This window comes from Zonotrichia albicollis, chromosome 7, assembly GCF_047830755.1.
Source record: "Zonotrichia albicollis isolate bZonAlb1 chromosome 7, bZonAlb1.hap1, whole genome shotgun sequence".
NCBI classification, from domain to species: domain Eukaryota; kingdom Metazoa; phylum Chordata; class Aves; order Passeriformes; family Passerellidae; genus Zonotrichia; species Zonotrichia albicollis.
Window position 1 is genome coordinate 9,048,272 of NC_133825.1, and position 19,991 is coordinate 9,068,262.

At 49.7% G+C, this 19,991-nt stretch overlaps 1 protein-coding gene across 1 annotated transcript in view; it reads left to right on the forward strand.

Annotated features, from left to right (window-relative positions):
- The window catches only part of LOC141729585 (uncharacterized), a 413,938-nt gene that overhangs the window by 89,403 nt on the left and 304,544 nt on the right, over positions 1 to 19,991 (forward strand).

The window sequence follows — 19,991 nt, forward strand, 5'->3', positions numbered from 1 at the left end:
TTCTCCACAGGTACTAAAGCTTTATTTAAAACTGAACACATAACCCTTGTGCCGACAAAAATTCTTCCCTTTTGGGAAGGTCACCTTTTCCCCTCCTCCCTTACCTTGGGAGGAAGCCTTTAACAAATCATATGTACTCATTTTGCGAACTGTGATTGCTTTGCATTTCAGCATGATAATCCTTGCCTGATTTCATACGTTGCTATCTTATGGCTGCATGCTGAACAACATGTTTGATTTGCTTTCTCTTTGCCTTGTTTTCCTTTTCAAGGGCCAAGACCAGAGAGCGGTCTGATCTCACAGTCTCTTTGTCATTCTGGGTGATTTCTTAAAACAAAAGACATTTCAGCATACAAAAACTATTCCATTTATCTTCCTATTATAAAACAGTACTAACAGCAATGAAGCACTATAAATCTTTTTATTTTCTGAGCTGCTCTTACTGGCAACCTCCTCCCAGTGAGCCCCTCCCAAAAGGGGCTAATTTAGGAACCTGTTTGCTCTGGTCAGTTCTCATTATTTATTTCTCCTTGCCCTATCTCGCTTCCATTCAAACCTTTTTACAGACCTTCACAGTAGTTTCTCAGTTTTCCTCCTATACACACAGCTCCAGGTGGCAGGTATCAGATGTGATTCTCACACACAAGCTCTAAGACCTTAGGTTCTGAATCCGCTTGACCAGAAACCTCTAATTTACACTCGGGGCGTGTACCCTGACACCTATTGGAACAGCAAAACAGCAATATCAGTGTTTCTCATAAACACCGCACTGCAATAATACTTGCACATCCAGCTTTTGCCCACAGGCCATTCCCATGTTCCCTGGGGAGACAGGGCAGCCAGAGCTGTCCCTGTGCCCAGGGCACAGCCACTGTCACCTCACACAGCGTGCCAGCCTCTTGATGTACCAAAGGCTCCCCGAAATTGCTCACAAAGGCAGGCTATTCTGTTTGTTACAGAGAACTTTAAATCCTTTCAGCGGATTGTTTCCAGTAAAGACTTACTGCAGTACCAACCGAAGTCTCATAAATCTCATAAGTCTCATTAACTAATTCATCTCATTCATCCCTTCTATATAAACTCTGTTTTACAAAAGATCAGTCTTTTCTAGTTCTCTTCTTGCACAATCTAATTAAGCACTGTGTCTACTTACACTTGTTTGCTGCTTTGTAAAAAGGCTGTGCTAGTCACAGCTGAAACTCTGATATGCCCACAGACACAGACACACGCACTCTTCCCCCCCCCCTTTATCTCAAATTCACTAGAGCCAAGGCTTGAATTACTATGAGGGGGAGAATTCTTGGAATTCTTTTAACTCACTTTATCGAAGTTAAACATAAATCACCGTACTATAGTTCTCCTATGTAAAATGCTACTCTTGTTGCAACAAAATCTTAAAATCTCCACAAACACCACTATACAATCTGAGAATCAAATTACCACAATGCAGCGGAAGAAAATCACCAGACAAAATCACTGGGAAAGGGCATATTTCTCAAAGTGCTCACTTTTCTCAACACAACACAGCACACCATAATTCAGCATTTACTCATATCAATTTTCCTGGACACAATCAAAATAACAGCGCACAGTCTAGAGATCAAGTCCAAACATCCAAGGCAAAGGAACTCTCTGAGCTCATACTCACGGTTAAAATGTACCAAATCTACACAAATCACTACATTCAAACATGATAAATACCATCACTGACATTCCTCCACTTGCTTCTCCGCGGGGCACTTCTCTCCCTGCCCCCGCAGCCTGCTGCAGCCGGCGCCTCTGGCCTCACTTGGCTGCTTCAAACACGGGGAGTACTGACCCCCCCCCCCCCGCACTGTAGGGCACTGTAGATTTACTCTCTTTTATACACCATACACTTATCACTTGCACAATCACAAACACAGTGAACTGACCACACACATTAACCATACAGCAACACAGTGTCTGGACATCACACACACACACAAACAAAACACACACGGGCTCACCAGTTTTGCTCTATCAGAACTATGAATCCCCAATACACACATACACGGGTTCACCCGGCTCACCCCCAAAGCCACTAGCGGTCTGCTCTATCAGAACGACGAACCCCGTCTCTAATACAGCTGCTCTATCAGCTGAACCCATGAACCAAGACGTCTCTGGGTGATTTACTCCCTTTCTCTCCTTCCTCCCCCCCTGGGGCCCCTTAGTACATACCATATCTTCCTCCGCAGGCCAGCGGGTCGTTGTCTGTCTTCGCAGGTGGCAAGTTGAGACAAGCGGAGCCCCACCAGGAAAAAATCCTGGGGCGCCTTGGAGGTCCGTCTATCCCCCCTGCCCCCGCGGGGACAGAGAACTCCTCTCTTGGCTCGACAAAATGTTTTGCAGAGAAAAGAAGAAACTTCACAACTTGTAAAAGTTGTAAAGCCCGGTATGCTTTTATTACGACGCGCGCCGGACGCAAGCCTCCCCAAAAGGGCATGCGTACCCCTGAGGATTTCAGACTTCCTTTTATCCCCCTTCCAAATGCATATGCATACAGTTTCACAATAAGTTCATACATATTCATCTTGCATGACACTTAGCACCAGTTCTTCTTTATCAAAGGAATTTCTTGGTCGGGGCAAATTGACCTCCTGGTCTTTTCTGTTTTTCTTTCTCTGTCTCCTTGCTGTCTCGGCATACGAGTTTTTCCTTCAGCTTTGGCCTCACAGACTTTTCACCATTGTTAGACACTTCACCTAATTCAGGATGGATCCCTACTCTGTCTCACCATACAGAAGAGGTCCTTCTTGTCCTTAACTGCACTGGCAGAATTCCAGCACCATGTCACAGGGGAATGCTGAATGGTGACAATACCTCGACTTCCCTTCTGCCTTTGGTTCTGTACTGGGAGTTCTTCCACTTTCAAGTTCTAGAGAGGAAGGGGGCTCAAAGGCACAGTTTTCTCAGCAGTATTTACCAGGGAGTTTGACTGCATTCCCTGTCCTCCCTCTTCCCATGACTCAAAAGGAGCAACCAAACCCTTCATCCTTTCCTCATTCTCTTTATATTTAAACACATTTGTCCTATGGAACATGCAGAACAACACCTTCTTAGTCCTGCCTTTCCTTTTGTTTTGCAATCTTTTTCCAGAGCCAAGGCAGAAGGATCCCTTGGGGCCAAATTAAAGCCACATTCCTGCTGCAATTCAGGGTGATCCTTTAGATAAACAAAACATATTTATGTACACAGCTTCATCTTCTTTTCGTTCTTTTCATGAAAATAATAGTAACCACAACACGGTACAATAACTCAGATTTGTGTTTATTGCCTTCTTCTCCCTGTCTTCAAATATTTAAAGGGCCACTATTGATCAGAGTATTTGTTGAGTGTTTTCTTAGTCTCTGTGCCCCCAGGGCCTTTCTTACCTTCTTCCATTGTTTCAATAGGCATCCCAGGGGGTTTGGATTTATTGGCTTGCTGGCTGACACCCTCTCTTGGACACCCACCCTGGTCCTTTCTTTATCTCCTCTTACATACTGTTGATTTTTATTGATATTTCAATTCACAAACTGAAATGTTATTTTTTTCTCTTCTCTCCTTGCTCTTATTATTTTTACACCACAATTGGTACACACAGGGTGTCTTTGGGCTCCCCTGCACCAATATTCTCTCCTGCAGCTCTGGCAATGTATATAAACAAAAGGACTACACCCCTACACAAGAAACAAGGGATCAGAGTCCTTGCAGTCCTGCAGCCTTCCTGAGGCTTCTGCGTCACAAGTGCCTTCAAGGCCCAACTGCAGGACTTGTTAACTTGGAGTTTTCCTGAGGCATCTCTCTTTAGGGTGCCCTCGAGGCCAGACTCTGGCATTGTTGTGGTGTGCTTTGTGTCTTTACTTGTTGAGTTTGTTACTGTACTGGATTTTCTATGTTTGAAATGGTTCATTCTCTGTGGCCCCATATTACTTCCCAAATGGTTTCCCCCTAAGTTGTATCCTCCCCCTTTCCATATCAATCACCCTTGTGCCTACCCCTATTTCCAGACCCTTCTCTGTCACTCCTCTAAACCCTGGTCCTGCAGCTTGTCTGTCATTGTTTGCCAAGCCCCTTCATCTAGAAGCTTCGATGTCAATTATGTTAAACTACTAATCCCATGGGTAGATTTTGTATGCTCTCCTCCACTATCCTATTCCATTGGTTGGATGATAATTTAGTCCCTCCTCATGCTCCTCCTCAGTTGCTGGCCTTTAGTTGTTAGGCTGACTCCTCCCCAGAGTCAGCCTCCCTTCATAATTTTGTGTATCCCTTTACTCTGTGCTCTTTTGATTCTGCTCCCTCCCAGCTTGCTACAGGTTGTAGCACCTTTTCACTCCCTTTGGGGAAGGAATAAACAGCTGATGGAAAATTACAGACAGAAAGCCACTCTCTTTTTTATTTACCGGTCTAAATCCACGAGGACCTCTCTGGGTGCCTGCTCAGCCAGGCTCAGCAGAAGGAGAAATTCCTTCCAGTGGCTGATCCGCTACCCTCAGCCAAGCCAAGGGAGGCAGGGAGCAGCCATTTAGTGACGTGCACCGAGGTGAGGGGTCAGGGCTGGCCGGCACCACCAGCACCACCCCTCCACCTGAGATCGGGGGTGCAGCACCATGGCATGGCAGGCAGATTCCTCAGTTTGTTCCAAGTGTTCAGGGGGATAAAAAAGAAAGGCCCTGGAGCTGCCCCAGCATAACAGCCTGAAGAATCGGAACAGTTCCAGCCACTGCAGGATGCTGAGTGGCAGAGCAGGGCCACAGGGCTGATGGCTGAATCCATTAATTCTTAAGTTCTTGGACTTCACTGAATTTGGTGACAGCATCCTGACGGTCCCGTCAAGCTGCCTGCACAGCAAGTGCAGGGAGTGGCATTTCCTGGCGCTCAGAGGCCTCGTGGTGGTCAGCAAGGATCCCTTACTGGTGAGAAGGGGCAGCGGCTGAAGCTGCACTGTTAAATCAGCCCCACGGGCGTGCAGGGCTTCGGGAGCTGAGGCAGCTGCTCCCAGCTCTCCTGCCTCACCTGCCCCAGTGCTTTGGGGCAGGCCTTTGGCCTGTGGGCCCTGCAGCAGCAGGGTGGCCTTGCAGTGCCAGGGCGGTGTTGGTGGTGCAGCCGTCCATGGCTTCCCAGCACAGCCTTGTGTTCCACACAGGCCAGGAGAATGTGCATCCTGTCTCCAAGCCTTGTGGAGCTGCTGGGTGATGCAGAAGGAGAGGTGGTCACCATGTCCTTCTGTGTGTTCACGAATGTGCTCCAGCACAAAGACATCCTTGTATCCAGCACCACTGCCCCAAAGCTGGCTGAGGCACTGCTGCTGCTCTTTGACCACGAAAGGCTCTGTGTCCCCAGCTGCAGGCACTGGCTGCTGCTCAGAAACTTTGCTCAGGTGAGCTTGAAAAAATTGGTCTCAAGGCCTGCTTCCCTTCCCTTCCTCCAGGAGAACAGCAATGTGCAAGTCCTCTCGTTTGAGCTCTTCTTCAGGGTGATGGACTTGGTAGTGGATGAGGGAAAAAAGCCCCTTGAGAAGATTTTGAACCAAAACCTGCTCCTTCTTTTACAGCCATAATGAGGACTGGCGCGTGATGTAGGTGAGGTTTTGGATGAGGCTGGTGTATCGCTGGGAAGGGCTCAGCTGCCTCCTGTCCAGCCACCGCATGGACTGCTGCCTTCTCGAGACTTTGGCACAGAGATTTGAGTCTGGTGCCCTGGGCTGTGGGGCCATCTCTGGGTCTCTGCTGCTCTCCAGGCCTCTCAGGAAACACTGCTTCTTGTGGCTGAGCTCCTGAAGATGAGGAAGCTCAAGCAGCTGCTGAAGAAGGGGCAGCTTTCAAAGTTCACCGAGGTCCTGGTAAGGAGGGCCTGAAGCCCTAGGCTCAGCCTGGAGAAGGCCCCTGAGGGGGGTGCTCAGTGTGCGGGCCGGGCAGCTGTGCCCCTGCCCACTGCTGCAGCCAGAGGCCACGTGGGCTCATCTCCAGGCTCCTGTGGGCCCGAGCTGGGTGCCCATGGAGCCCTGGCCAGGCGGGGCTGCGGGCCGGCACCGCGGCTCCCCGGGCAGCAGCCGGCCCTCTGCCCCCTGCCCTCGGGAGCCCTTGGCCAGCGGCTGCTGGCCGCGCCTCAGGGCTGTGCGGCCAGGGGAGGCCGGGGCTGGGCGCAGGCAGCGTCCGCCCCAGGGGCTGAGCCCGCGCCAACCCTCCCCTCCTGCCGCTCTCTGCAGCTGGCACAGGACAGGAGCCGAGCGGCCGAGCACCTGCGCCAGGCCCTGCCATACCTTCAGAGCCCACAGGAGCCCCTGCGAGAGGCGGCCGTCACGTTCATGGGTGAGCTATGAGCCTGTGCTCCCCTGCCCAATCCCACCTGCCCTGCGCAGCCTCACGAGGCCCCATCCCCTGCCCTGCCCAGCCCTTTTATGCTCTGCCCTGTCCTTCTTTGCCCCACCTGGCCCTGCCCCAACCCACCCTGCCCCACCCTTCCCAACCTGTCTCTGCCTGACCCTGGCCAGCCCAAAACAGTCATCCTCTGCCCTGTCCAGTTTCATTTAACCTGGCCACATTCTACCCCACCCTGCCTCACCCTGCCCAACCTCGCTGCACCCAACTTTGCCCCGCCCTGTCCAACCCCATCATGCTGCACCCTCTCCTGCTTCACCCAACTAAGCCCTGCCTCGCTGCACCCTTCCCCACTCTGCCCCGCCCCGTTTGTCCTGCCCCTCCCCAACCTGCCCCACCCTGTCCACCTTACCCTGCTCCGCCCTGCCCAACCATTTCATGCTCCGCCCTCTCCTGTTCTGCTCAACCTATCACCACCCTGCCCCACCCTGCCCCTCCCAGCCCTGCCACACCCAACCTCCCCCTGCCCTGCCCAATCATTTTGTGCTTCGCGCTGTCATGCTCCACTGAATTTTGCCACACCCTGCCTCGCCCTGCCCCGCCCTACCCCACTCCACCTCGCCCTACCCCATCCACCTCAGCTTCACCCTGCTCTGCCCAACCCATCATGCTGCCCTGTCTCCTGCTTTGCCCAACCCAGCCCCGCTTAACCGCACCCTTCCCCACTATGCCCCACCCCTTTTGCACTGCCCCGCCCCACCACACCCAACCTGTCCTCCCCCTGCCCCATACAGCTCCACAACACTCAACCTCATCTCGCCCTGCCCTGTCCAACCCTTTTTTGCTCCAGCCTCTCCTGCTCCACCCAACTCTGCCCTACACCATCCTGCTCCGCCCCAGCCCACTCTGCCCCACCTCTCTCTGCCCCGCCCTGCCCTGCCCAACCCTGTCATGATTTCCGCCCTCTCCTGCTCCACCCAACCTGGCTCCACTGTGTCCCACCCATCCCCGGCCCGCCACAGCTCAGCCCCAGCCCCACCTGCTGCCCCGGCAGCGCCAGCCGCGCCTGGCACTGTGGAGCCCCGCCTGGCCTGGGCATTGCTGCTGCCGCCCTCTGGCAGCTGTGCCCTGGGGCGGCAGCGTGCGGCAAGGGCCGGGCTGAGCCCCTGTGGCCGCTGGCAGGGAGCTGTGCCGTGGGGGCCGTGACAGGCTCTGTGCTCACAGGCATGGCCGGGCGGCGCCTGAGGGGGCAGCAGCAAGAGCTCCGGCTGATCTGGACAGGTGAGTGAGGGCAGCGGGCTGACAGCCCCAGCTGCTTGGGGAGCTGCAAGCCCTGCCCCAGTGCCGAGGGCTGTGCTTGCTCTGTGGACCAGGGTTGGCGTGGCCAGTGCGCACACAGGGATTTTTGGGGCATATGGGGCAATAGTGTGCATTAGCTTCGCGCTGATCCCCTTGGTCCCTGCTGCCTTCTGCCCATGGCCAGAGCTGCCTGCAGTGGCCCTGGCACGGGGGGCTCCTCGGAGCCCTGCCATCCCTGGATCTGACAGTGGCTCTGTTTGTCTTTCTTGCAGCTCTTGAAGACAAGGCAGAGGATGTCAGCCGTGCCACCAGAAGCCTGGCTCGTGCTCTACTGCCTCACAGGCTGCAGCCTCCTCCTGGCCTCGATACAGAGACGTGGGTTCTTGTCCTCAGCTTTGGGGCCATCTGTGGGTCTCTGCTGCTCTCCAGGCCTCCCAGGAAACTTTGAACTGCATTGTTCAGCCAGGTTCCTGAAATGCAAGGACCTCCAACAGACCCTGAAGTTGGATCACATCTGGAGGTTTGGTATGGGTCGGGTACGGATGGCCTGGAAGCTCCAGCCTCAGCCTGGAGAAGCCCCCTGTCGAGGTCCACCTGAGTGAACGGGTGACGGATAATTTTTTGGTGCAAAAATAAGCAACAAGGCACAGGTGGTGTGCAGTAACAAATCAACAAAATGCAATTTTATTGAAATAACCACAGCTGATATGCGTTGGTGAGGGAATCTGGGGAAGAAAAGGGTAAGACAAGGGAAGAGGGAGGAAAGAAGGTCAGGTAGGGTGTAGCTACCGAAACGTGTCGTTGTCCTTCGGGGGTCCAGCCGTTGAAGCTTACTGGTGCACGTCCTGGGGAGATCTCCAAGCACGGTCGGCTTGCACCCCAAAAATATACCGTTTTTCATTGGGGGAAGGGTGGCCAAAATAAGGTTTCCAAGGAAGGAAAAGAATAGGAACAGAAGGAGGGGTGTTTATTCCATTCTTTTCATGGCCGAATGCTCGCAGGTGCGTTTATACTGGGCAGTTTCCCCCCGCCTTGTATCCCAGTCTCTGGAAGGGAGTGCCAAGAGGGTGGCAAGAGGGTTCCAGGGGGGGTTCCTTGTACAGGGATTTCTTTCTTGGTTCCTTGATGAGGGGATTCGCATCTCTGTTTCTCTGTCACGGTGGTTGAAGGCAGGCAAGAGGGGTCTTCTCTTTGAGGGGGAAATCACCCTAGAGCTCAGACCAGCCAGGTCAGGAGGTAGTGAGAAAGTCCAGATCCATTGTTCAGAAAGGGCAGCATGCCCCTTTTGAGTTCAGCATGGCATGTTCTGCAAACAACACCTGTGAACACACTGAGTAAGCATAAGACTTTCTTTCCCAACTGGCTCAACAGTTTTTAACCTTTCGGTGGTCTTTTCTCTTCATGACAACTGTGAGGCAAATAAAAAGATTTTTGGATAGACTCTCACACCCCCTGACTGCACTGCTCAGTGTGTGGGGCTGGCAGCTGCGCCCCTGCCCAGTGCTGCAGCCATGGGCACCAGTGTGGAATCCTCTGATTCATCCCCCTCAGGGAAATCCCCAGAGCCCTGCCTTGGAGAGAATTGCCTTAGAGTTCCCCCCACTCTGGTGGACAGAAAGATCTTCCTGATAGACTTTTACTGAACAGTGATATATCCCAGTTCCTTTCCCCATATGTGCCAGCATCCCCTGGTTTCTCTTTTCCCTGTTTCCTCACTGATTGGCCGGCCCTGTCTTCCCTGAAATCCAATCCCTCTTGTCCTGCCCTTTGTAACACCCCCTACTCTCCCGTACTTAAACCTTGTGCAGAGCACATGGTCTGTCTTTTGCCTCTGGTTCCCCTTTGGTGTGTTGAAATAAACCTTGCTGGAACTGACCATGTAAATGCCCTGGTGCCTCTCTTGGCTGAGCTAGCTGCGGTGAGTGTGGGTAGTGTGGACTTGACTGCCTTGCCTGAATGCTCACACAAGCAGCCTTTCCACAGGAACTGCTTCCTGGGAAATAGGTAGCAGCAACCACCATCTAAACCCCACGCTGCTACAGGCATTCCGCCCCCTGTGCTCCTTTACTCTCATCCCCTCGGGACAGGTCTAGAGGTAGAAACTGCCTAAAAAAGGCACAGGAGTGCTAACTGCCTCATGCCATTTCCAGTTCTTAGCTGTCCCTTTCTCAAGCAGGTACTGGCCATGTGTGGGAGACAGCCATAGAGAAGATGAACTTGGAATGCCATGGGAGGATACCACTGTTTAAGTTAGGCTGAGAGACTGGCACAATTCCCTATGGTTCTTTGCTTGGTAATGTTAATGTTAATGTGCTGTTGTCAATCGACTGCTGTTCATCCCCCAGTTACAGAAAGTTCTGTACTCCCCCTTCCTCCATTGGCTTTCTCTGAGAGACGCCTGCCACTCCACTCCCCCATTGGTGTATCCTGTGTCACCTCACCTCAACTCCAACCCTGATTCCCTTCCCCATTGGATAATTTGTACCCTGACCTCTCCTACCTTCCCCCAGTTATATACCCGGGGCCCCCTGCTCCTGGCTCTTCTCCCCTGGTTCCCTTCAGCGGAGGTTGTGTTCCTGCTTGTTCCTGTTTCTCTCCTCACCTTTGCCCCACCCGGACCTCTGAATCTTCCCCCAATAAACCCTGCTGGATCTGCCATGCAAAGAGTCCTCTCATTTTCTCTGGTGAGGCTTTGATTACACCATCTGGGCCCAGGCATCTGGCGGGCTGGGGGAATTCCTGAGGCAGCCGAAATGGAGATGCTTTTGGTACTGCAGGCACCCCGACAGCACCTGCCTGGGGAAGCTACTCTGGCCACCCACAGCCATGCCAGGCTGGGCTCTAACCGAACCTCCTTTTTCACACTGCTTTATCCTGAACTACCATTAACTTCTATTGGACAAGATGGCACTGGCCACATGGCCGGATCTCCCTTTTTGAATGCTGCGGTGCGAGATTCTCCTGCCTTGGCCACTCAAAAAGGCATCTGGGATGGTCCTCCTCCATTCCTTTCCTCACCCCAACCTCCAAGCCCTACCCCTGCAGCGGGTGCTGCTTCCACGTGTCACAGACATCTTTTCATGAAAATCCTTTCCTTAGGATTTTTTCCTCCTGAGAAGCTGTGAGGCCTCAGGAACAAAATGTAAATAGTGGTTATCTGTTGCTGTGGAATGCAACAGGCGGGTCTGTGATTGGTCTCATTTGGATGTTTGGAATTAATGGCCAATCACAGCCCAGCTGGTTCAGACTCTCTGTCCGAGCCACAAACCTTTGTTATTCATTCCATTCTATTCTTAGATTAGCTGGCCTTCTGAGATGAAACCTTTTCTTCTATTCTTTTAGCATAGTTTTAATGTAACATACATAATAGAATAATAAATCAAGCCTTCTGAAATATGGAGTCAAATCCTCGTCTCTTCTTTCAGCACAAGACCCCTGTGACCCCCGTCACATCCGCGCTCTCCAGGCCTTCCGGGAAATGTTGCATTGTTCAGCCAGATTCCGGCACAGAAGAGATCTCCAAAAGAAGCTGCGGGTGGATCAGACCTTTGTAAGGACGGCCTGCAAGCCCCAGCCTCAGGCGGGAGCAGCCCCCTGAACGCGCCGCTCATTGTGTGTGGCCGGCAGCTGCAGCCCTACCCAAGCCGTTCTCTTCCCTGGGCCACGCGGGCTCTGCTCCAGGCTCCTGTGGGCCCCAGCTGCATGCCCATGGAGCCCTGGCCAGCAGGTGCCACACGGTGATTTTGTCAGTGAAAATATTCATTGGCAAGTGAATGGAAAAGAGGTTTGGCAAAGGGAGGATTTGAATGGTTGTTTTTAAAAACTCAATACTAACAAATCCATATAGGATGGGTTAAAACCCATGCACACTATCAGATTTTACAAATATCGTAGAATGATAAAGTGGAGCGGCTGAAAAAAGTCAGAAGGATATAAATTGATCCACAGCACACAATTTGATCAATGGTTACATTGTGAATTAGGGCATAATGGAAATTGTTCTTTGCAGCACAAACCTGAGGCTGGCAATTGCCCTGAAAGACGTGGAACGGTGTTCTCACACAGTGTTCCCAGTGCCAGCTGAGGCTTAACCAAAACCATCCAGACCTGACATGACCCCTACATGTCAAAAGTAACAAAACACTCTGGTCAACTGATAAGAAACTAATAAGCTAAGCTGCAACCTGGGGAGTAACAGCTCTATACTTTTACCATCAATGTTTTGGGCTGAGGTATCAGTGAACGAGACATCTCCAGGTTCAGAGATGGCAGTAAATGCAGGGTTATTTTTTATAGGCTTAGCTTTTCTAACGTTAACGTGCCTGGGGTGGGGAGAGGGATGAGTGTGTGTTCTTCCCCCCCCCCTCCTCCCCATTTTGTTGTTTCCCACAGGTGTTCAGTGGGGTTTCCTCCACTAGATTTGTCAGCAGAGGGAGTGAGACTGCTTTTAAAATGTTTTGCAGGAGTTGCAATCCATGAATTAAGCAGTTGAGTTGCTTTTATTTCAGGGTTTTAGCAGGCTTTTGCTACTCACCCTGGAGGAGTTCACCTTAGCAGTTTGCTCCTTTTATTCCAGTGACTTTCCTTTTGGACATGATCAAGTTCTGCAGCAAGCAATGCCACTGCCTAGAGCCTTTCTTAGCAACCAATCACTTTTTTAATAACCAATCATCTTTTTAGTAGCCAATTTCTCCTTATACTTTTTTTTTTTTCGTCAAGTGCACCCCAGAGGTAGGGAGGCAACTACTACATTAACCAAGGAAGAATAACAAAATATTTTCCCCTGAAGTTTTCCTATAGCCCCCAGAGAAGAAGCTGCATGATAAATACCCAGGCTTGCATAGGGACAACACAATCTCCACAAGGCAGCCACTGCAGAATTGGCCTCACGATTAAAACTGCCAATTCTAGTTCTCCACAACAGACCACAGACTGGTGGAGCTGCAGAATTGGTTTCAGGACTGAAACCCGCCATGTCTGGCTTTTAACAACAAAACACACAAAGCACAGGGGCATGGGTCCCCTCCAAACAGGAGCTTTTTAGCTTTGCACAAAACCCCACATAGACAAAAGAATTAAATCCCTAAACCCATTTACCACGATATCCACAATTCCTTCAGAGAAAGATGCTCTCAGACTTTGAAGCCTACAGAATAAACTACAATTCCTACAACCCCTTGAATAATTGAAGATCTTTTTGACAATTCTCCCACCTTAGGGATAAAACTTAAGGTGGATGGAGAGGCCCCTGTGTTTACTAGGAAACACGCCTCCTCTCCATCTGAACCCACCTGAAAAGTTAACAAGGGCTCTGGTGTGGTGTGTCCCTGCTACAATGGGAGCCCCTGACACATCTAATAACCCATCTCCATTATCCCCTGGACTTCCTCCTCCTGAGGGTCCACCTGTTTTTGTGAACATTCCCACTTCAGTGTCCCTCTGCCCAGCACAGAGCACACTGATACTTTCCCAGCTGCTGGTTGGTTTGGCTCTCCCCTGCTGAGGAGGGAATGCTTCTGCCACTTCCTTGTAGCCGACCCTGTCACTTTTATTATGGGGGACCACTTGGGTCCTGGGGCCCTTGGGGGCTGTAAAAATTCTGCCATCACTTTGTCTTTGCTTTCTCCTTTTCAGCATCCCTTTTTACATACCCTTGTTGTATCTTTCTAAGCACTTCATCCAGGGACGTATTCTGCCCTTGCTCTAGTCCTCCCTGATACTGCCAGTGGGTACTCATTTTCTGCAGCTCAAAGCCATGAGTCTTTCCAGTGAACCAAACAAAATCCTTAAAAGAAAATCCTAATCTTTCCACCAACATTCTGCATTTGCTGGATCTTCTTTCCTCCTTGTTCTCATTCTCTTTATTACACACCTTATACCAGAGCCAGACCCTGTCCTGCCAAAGTGTCCAAACGTGGCCCCCAGGTCGTGGTTCTCTTGCAGGGAACAAGAGGGCAGAGCTGTAATTTATTGGCCACTAAGTTATCTCTGCCAAGGGGAGGACTGACCTTTGTGGAATCTACTAATTTGTTCAGTTTCCTTTTGTAACACGGACTGGACTTTCATTCCATGAGGGCTTTTATTCCTTTAGAAATATGGTGTTATCATCCATTCACAGAAAAACATTTGCAAACCAATGGATGGCCATTTTTTGCTTCTGTGTTACGTTTTCTAAAGTGACTCTCAGTGGTTGACATTAAGGCAAATGAGTTACTGCTTTGAGTTGGAAGCAAACTTGAAAATCTTTTAGGTTGTTATAAATGAATAAGGGGATAGTTGGCTCTCACAATTAAGAGATGAATATTATGTGTATGTTAAGAGAATTTTTATAGCTGTATAGCTGTGTTATTTTTGCAAGTTCTCTCCAGAGTACTCTTTCCCTTCCCCCCTTACTGCTGTCACTAGTGGGGCATTTAGGGGAGGGAGAGCTTGATACCAGGAGGCAGAGCATGGCAACACCTGACCTCCAATCAAGATGTAAGAAAGTGACTTCCACCATTGGATGGCAGAGAAAGAGTTGACTGACAAAACTTTGGGAAGGGCTAAGGGTATAAAAGGCAGAGCATCCATTTTGTAGATGAGCACGTGGGCTTTTGGTCATGGAGGCTCCCAGTCCTATAATTTTTCTTTATTCATTCTTTGTTGTATTTTTGTTAAGGTTTAATAAGCCTTTAAAATTTTAAAAATGAGCCTCATTTCTCACAATGTTCTTAGGGCATCTTAATTAATTTGGGAATTATGCAGCTTTTTTCACTTACACGAGTTGAGCAATGAGAGGTAAAGATTTCCTGAAGTGAGGATACTTTATTGTCTGATTCTTCTGTGTTTTCAAGGCAAAGATGTTTTTGTGGTGCAGCAAATTACTTAAATGAGAAAATCATTCCAGCATGGAGTAAGAGCTTCTGACAGAGACCAGCTGTTGCCAGCAGTTGCTCCAGGTGCTCCTGCCATCAGCCCCCAGTGCACGTGGGCTTTGGCTCCCTGTGGCACAGAAGCCCCCAGGGGCACAGGTCTCTGTGGCAGGAGACGGGCACCAGCGCTGCCAGGGCTCGGGGAGTGGCAGCTCTGCTTGGGCAGGGACTGTGCCCCAGCTGCTGATGTCAGCGCTGCCCGGGCCCCAGGCCTCAGAGCAGCATTGGTGCCCGGGCCCACACGTTCCTTGTGCGAGTCACACCCGCGGGTTTAGGATGGCCACGGGCCGGGACGTGTCCCAAGGAGCCTGTGCCAGTGTCCCTGGAAGGGCCCGTGCCCTTCCCAGCGCGGCTGCGTCGGCAGCCCTGGGGGCTCCTTCTGCTGCCCTGAACCCGCAGAGCAGGGCAGTGTTTGCTGATGTTCTGAGCCCTTCCTAAAGATCCTGTGGGGCTGCCTTGGACACCTGGGGCCAGGCATTCCTTCCAACCTGGGCCACTTTGGCCGGGCTGGGGGCGGCCCCAAGGCAGGCGGCAGTGTGTGCAAGGGCCCTTTGTGACACAGTGCAGCACGGTCACCGTGGCATGGAATGGAACTGGGTGTCCAAGGGCCCTTTGTGACACGTGGGAAATAGAAGCTTGGCCGGGTGCTCGGAGGACACGACGGGACAGGACGGGACAGAGCGGTGCCGTGAGGAGTCGCTGCACAGCGCGCTCGTTCGCGTCTCATCCGGAGCTTTTCCGTAGCATTATTCCTGCAGCTGTCCTTGAGGCCAGACTGCAGGACTTGGTGACTCGGAACTTTTCGAGGTATCTCCCATTCCTGTGGCCAGTGCCATCAAGTCCAGACCGTGGGATTTGGTCACCTGAATTGATAACGAGGAGTCTCCTGTCATTGTGGCAGGAGCCCTAAAGACCAAAGTGCAGAACTTCGTGTCCTGCAGCCGTCCTGGGGCTTCTCTGTTGCAGGTGCCTTGAAGGCACTATCGCAATTGTTGACTAGGCGATATCCTGAGGCATCTCTCTAGAAGGTGCCGTCAAGGCCAGGTCGTGGAATGGTGGGCAGATTCCTCGGCCTGTTCCAAGTGTTCAGGGGGAAAAAACTAAAGACCGTGGAGCTGCCCCAGCACAACAGCCTGAAGATCCGGAGCAGATCCAGCCACTGCAGGATGGTGAGTGGCAGAGCTGGGCCACAGGGCTGATGGCTGCAGCCAGCTTGGCCCCATCCCATCCCATCCCATCCCATCCCATCCCATCCCATCCCATCCCATCCCATCCCATCCCATCCCATCCCATCCATCTCATTCCCTGGGGACATGCCCATGGACAGGATGGAACAGGGGCAGGGCAGACACCCCGCAGTGGCTGTGCTCCATCCCCTGGGCCATCCCGGGGCTGTCCCTGCCTGGGGAGTGCAGGGCTGGGCTGTCCTCTCTGGCCTCTCCCGCAGCCCCTCAGCTCTGACTGCGCTCGCTCTTTGCCAGATGCAGCCTTGGACAAGACACAAGAGCAGGAACCCGGCTGTGGTCACTTGCACAAAACCCTGAAGGTAGTTGCAGCCACCCCCACCTGGGCTGGGCCCGCTGTCCCTGCTCAGCCAAGCACCACACTTGGGGCATGCCATGGAGCATCCCTGGCTTCCCTGTCCTTTATTCTTCTGCAGAGGTTCCAGAAATGTTGGGAATTTAGCTGCTAAGGACTGGAAAATTACAAAACCGTGGCTAATTCCAAGTCCTGCACCTGTGTTGATAGCATGTCCTTGGGACTAGCTGTGGTATAATACCAAACAGTGAAAGAGACATGAGAAAAGAGAGATGTAACCCCTAAGAAATGAGGAAGAGTTGATGGTATAGTTTAACCAATAGATTGATTGGCTTACAGAATATTCATAAGCTTATTATTTGCTGTATAAGTGTTTGATACTTTCTTCAATAAACTGGACCAGAAGGACCTGAGGGACCTGGACTGGACCGGACCTGAAGGGCCTGTGATGAACCAACTGGTGTCCTGTTCCCCTTCCTTCGACATAATGGTGACCCTGAACACTGACCCACCTCGTCTCGACTAAAATAAAAAGGGGGAGAGAGCACGCCACGGTCAAGGAAGTTGGAGCTGGGTCTCGTACGCAGCCGAGACGGTGCCGGGCCTTTGAAGCACCCTTGGGGTTCACATCGGTTACTCAAGCCATTACGCGCTGCCGGAGCCTGGCAAGCTGCAAGAGCACTCACGAAAAATAAAGAGGTATGAAAAAGGCAAGCAGCATATAAGTTATTAGCCGCGTATCTAGAATGGCAAGAGATAAAGGGGATAAATTTGTTATTAGCCTACAGATACGCTGAAAAAATTTTCCTTAACCCTCATACGGTCTATGAACTCTCAGAACGGAGAAAATTTGGGGATATACTGTGGGAAGCAGTGTTAGAAGATGATAAAACAGCAAAGAAACTGAGCCAGCAATGGCAGGTGATACACCACACACTGCTTCAGCATATTTCTGAGTGCAAAGCAGCAGCCGCGGTTCGGGACGCCTGCCGAGCTGTCCTACTCCAAACTCGGCATGGGCGCAGCGGCGGGAGCGACGGCGGCCGCGGGGGGAGCGACCCGCGCGGCCACGGGTGCAGCGGTGTCTGCAGCGCACGCAACAAAGAGCCCAGTGCCAGGGGGAAGCCGCGCCATGCGCCGAGAAGCCGTGCGGGGAGTCCAGCAGTCGTGGAGACCGAGAGAGGGGAGAGCCGCGAAGCCGCGGGGGGAGCCAAGCAGCCGCGGGGGGAGCGCCCCGACCAGCGGTGGCTGCAGTGGAGTCAGCCTGCCGGCGCGTCTTGTGAAACACAGCCCAGCGCGGGAGGGGGGCTCGCCCGCTCCGAAGCTTCAGTTAGACAGCCATAAGAAATATGACTCTTGTCAACAAAAGAAAGATTCCTACTGCAATTAAGAGACCAGTGATAATAAACAAACGACACCAAGAACCATTGTGCCAGCGTTTCTCACCTAAGTGTTAAAATGCACTTTTGTTTTTCCTAACAGACTTTAAATATCAGAAGCCCAAATAACTCAGTCGGTAGAACATTAAACTCTGAAATTGTATTTTGAAAAATTTAAAAATGTTAAAAATGTGTTAAAGTGATTGTATAAGTAAGATGTAATAAGTATGCTTTTTGTGTTTTTTAAGCTTTGTTTAAATGTGGTAAAGGTAAAAGCAAACACTGAATTTAAAAGAATTTTTTTAACAGGTATACCTTAAACAAACTTTTTATGTTTAAGTGCATTCAAGTATAAAAATGCTGCAGCAAACACATGAAGAAAGTTGTTTTAGTTTAGTATTTTAAAATCAGGCCTGTAAGTAAGTTATAGTAAATGCTATATTCTATTTTTATAGTAAGTTTTATTTGTTACTAAGTAGTTTAGGATAAATTGTTTATTAAGTGCCATTAAATGTTAAATACTGTTAAGTTTATTTCCTGCTAAGTTTAAGTGCTGTTCAGTTTAATTTTTATTAAGTTTAAGTGTTATTAAGCTTAAGTAAAGTTAGATTCTGTTAAGTTTATATTATATTAAGTTTAAGTGTTATAAAATTTAAAGTCAGTTAAGTTCTGTTAAGGTTAAGTTCTGTTAAATTTAAATACTTTAAGTTTATGTGTTTTAGGTGCTATTAATTTTAAGTGATGTTAGATTTATGCTTTTATGATAAGCGTTTATTTTATGACTTGTATGCAGTGTTGTTGTGAACATTAGAGAAACTAGTTAAAAGAGACAATTAGAAGCATTTATGAGTAGAACTGTTTTTGTTTAAAATATATTTGCTGTTTGAGAATAGAAAGCAAACTTTTTTTAGCTTATTTTTGTGAATTATATTAACACACCTAAGTTTTGTTTGAGCTTTGTAACACAGAATTCTTTTTTATATTTGTTGTATAGCATATCTTATGATTAGTGATAGCCTTTTTGGTTTGTTTCCCTGGCTTAGATCGCTTGTAAGAGAAAAACCTTAATAGCTGAGAATATTGTTTAGTTGTTAGAATTGTTTATTCTTGTGTTGCAAAGAGTGTGACAGTTAGCCCATAGAATTTTTTTTTTTTAAATAAAAACAGGGGAGATGTTGGGAATTTAGCTGCTAAGGACTGGAAAAGTACAAAACCGTGGCTAATTCTAAGTCCTGCACCTGTGTTTGATAGCATGTCCTTGGGCCTAGCTGTGGTATAATAACAAACAGTGAAAGAGACATGAGAAAAGAGAGATGTAACCCCTAAGGAATGAGGATGAGTTAATGTTATAGTTTAACCAATAGATTGCTTGGCTTACAGAATATTCATAAGCTTATTATTTGCTGTATAAGTGTTTGATACTTTCTTCAATAAACTGGACCAGAAGGACCTGAGGGACCGGGACCGGACTGGACCCGAAGGGCCTGTGATGAACCAACTGGTGTCCTGGTCCCCTTCCTTTGACATTACATCATCCCTTTGTGAGATGCTCTACCCAGAGTGAGAAGCCAGGCATTTCTACCTGTATATAATTTGAGATTTTGGGACGTAAATACAATCTTTCCACTGGATTCCCAGAGGAGCAGCCTTTTCCGGAGTGGATTCCCAGAGAAGCAGTTTTCTTCTCCACTGGATTACCAGAGGAATATGAGGCCCATCTACACCACCACTGGACGTTCAGAGGAAATCTTCACCCTTCTACAGGATCCCTGCTCCAACAGAACCACATATGTCACTGCAGGAGCACTGCAGCCACCATTCAATGGGACTGCTGCCAACACCCTGACCAGCAGGTATTCTGACTCTGTCAGTAGGCTGGGGGTTTTTTTTGTTTGTTTCTACTATTACATTTGTATTTTTAGTTTTCCTAGTAAAGAACTGTTATTCCTATTCCAATATTTTTGCCTAAGAGCCTCCTAATTTCAAAATTGTTATAATTATGAGGTGGGGGGGTTTACGTTTTCCATTTCAAGGGAGGCTCTTGCCTTCCTTAGCGGACACCTCTCTTTTCAACCCCAGATATTAACCTTTAGAGAAAAATTGAAAATATATACCCCACACTCGGTTGGAAGTATCCTAAGCCAAAAGGCTGAGAAATGGCTTACTGTTTCCCAAGTGCTAAAGTATGAAGCCATCCTAATAGACAATGGATTAGAGCTAACCAACTCAACCGTGCCCAGTTTTTGTGTGGAGAACCAGATGAGGAACTAATACATAATTGCCTAGAGGTTATAAACTATGAAACCAAAGTAAGAGAGGACCTGACAGATCAACCACTCCAAGGTGGAAAATGATTGTACATTGATGGATCTTCACAGGTAACAAAGGGGCAGAGGGTATGGGGGTACGCGATAGTGCATGAAGGGTTGGTAGCCATAGAAAAGAGAAAGTTACCTTCCAGCTGCTCAGCCCAAGCGTGTGAGTTGTATGCCCTAAAGGGAGTTCTGGAAATATTAGCACAGAAAAGGGGAACAATA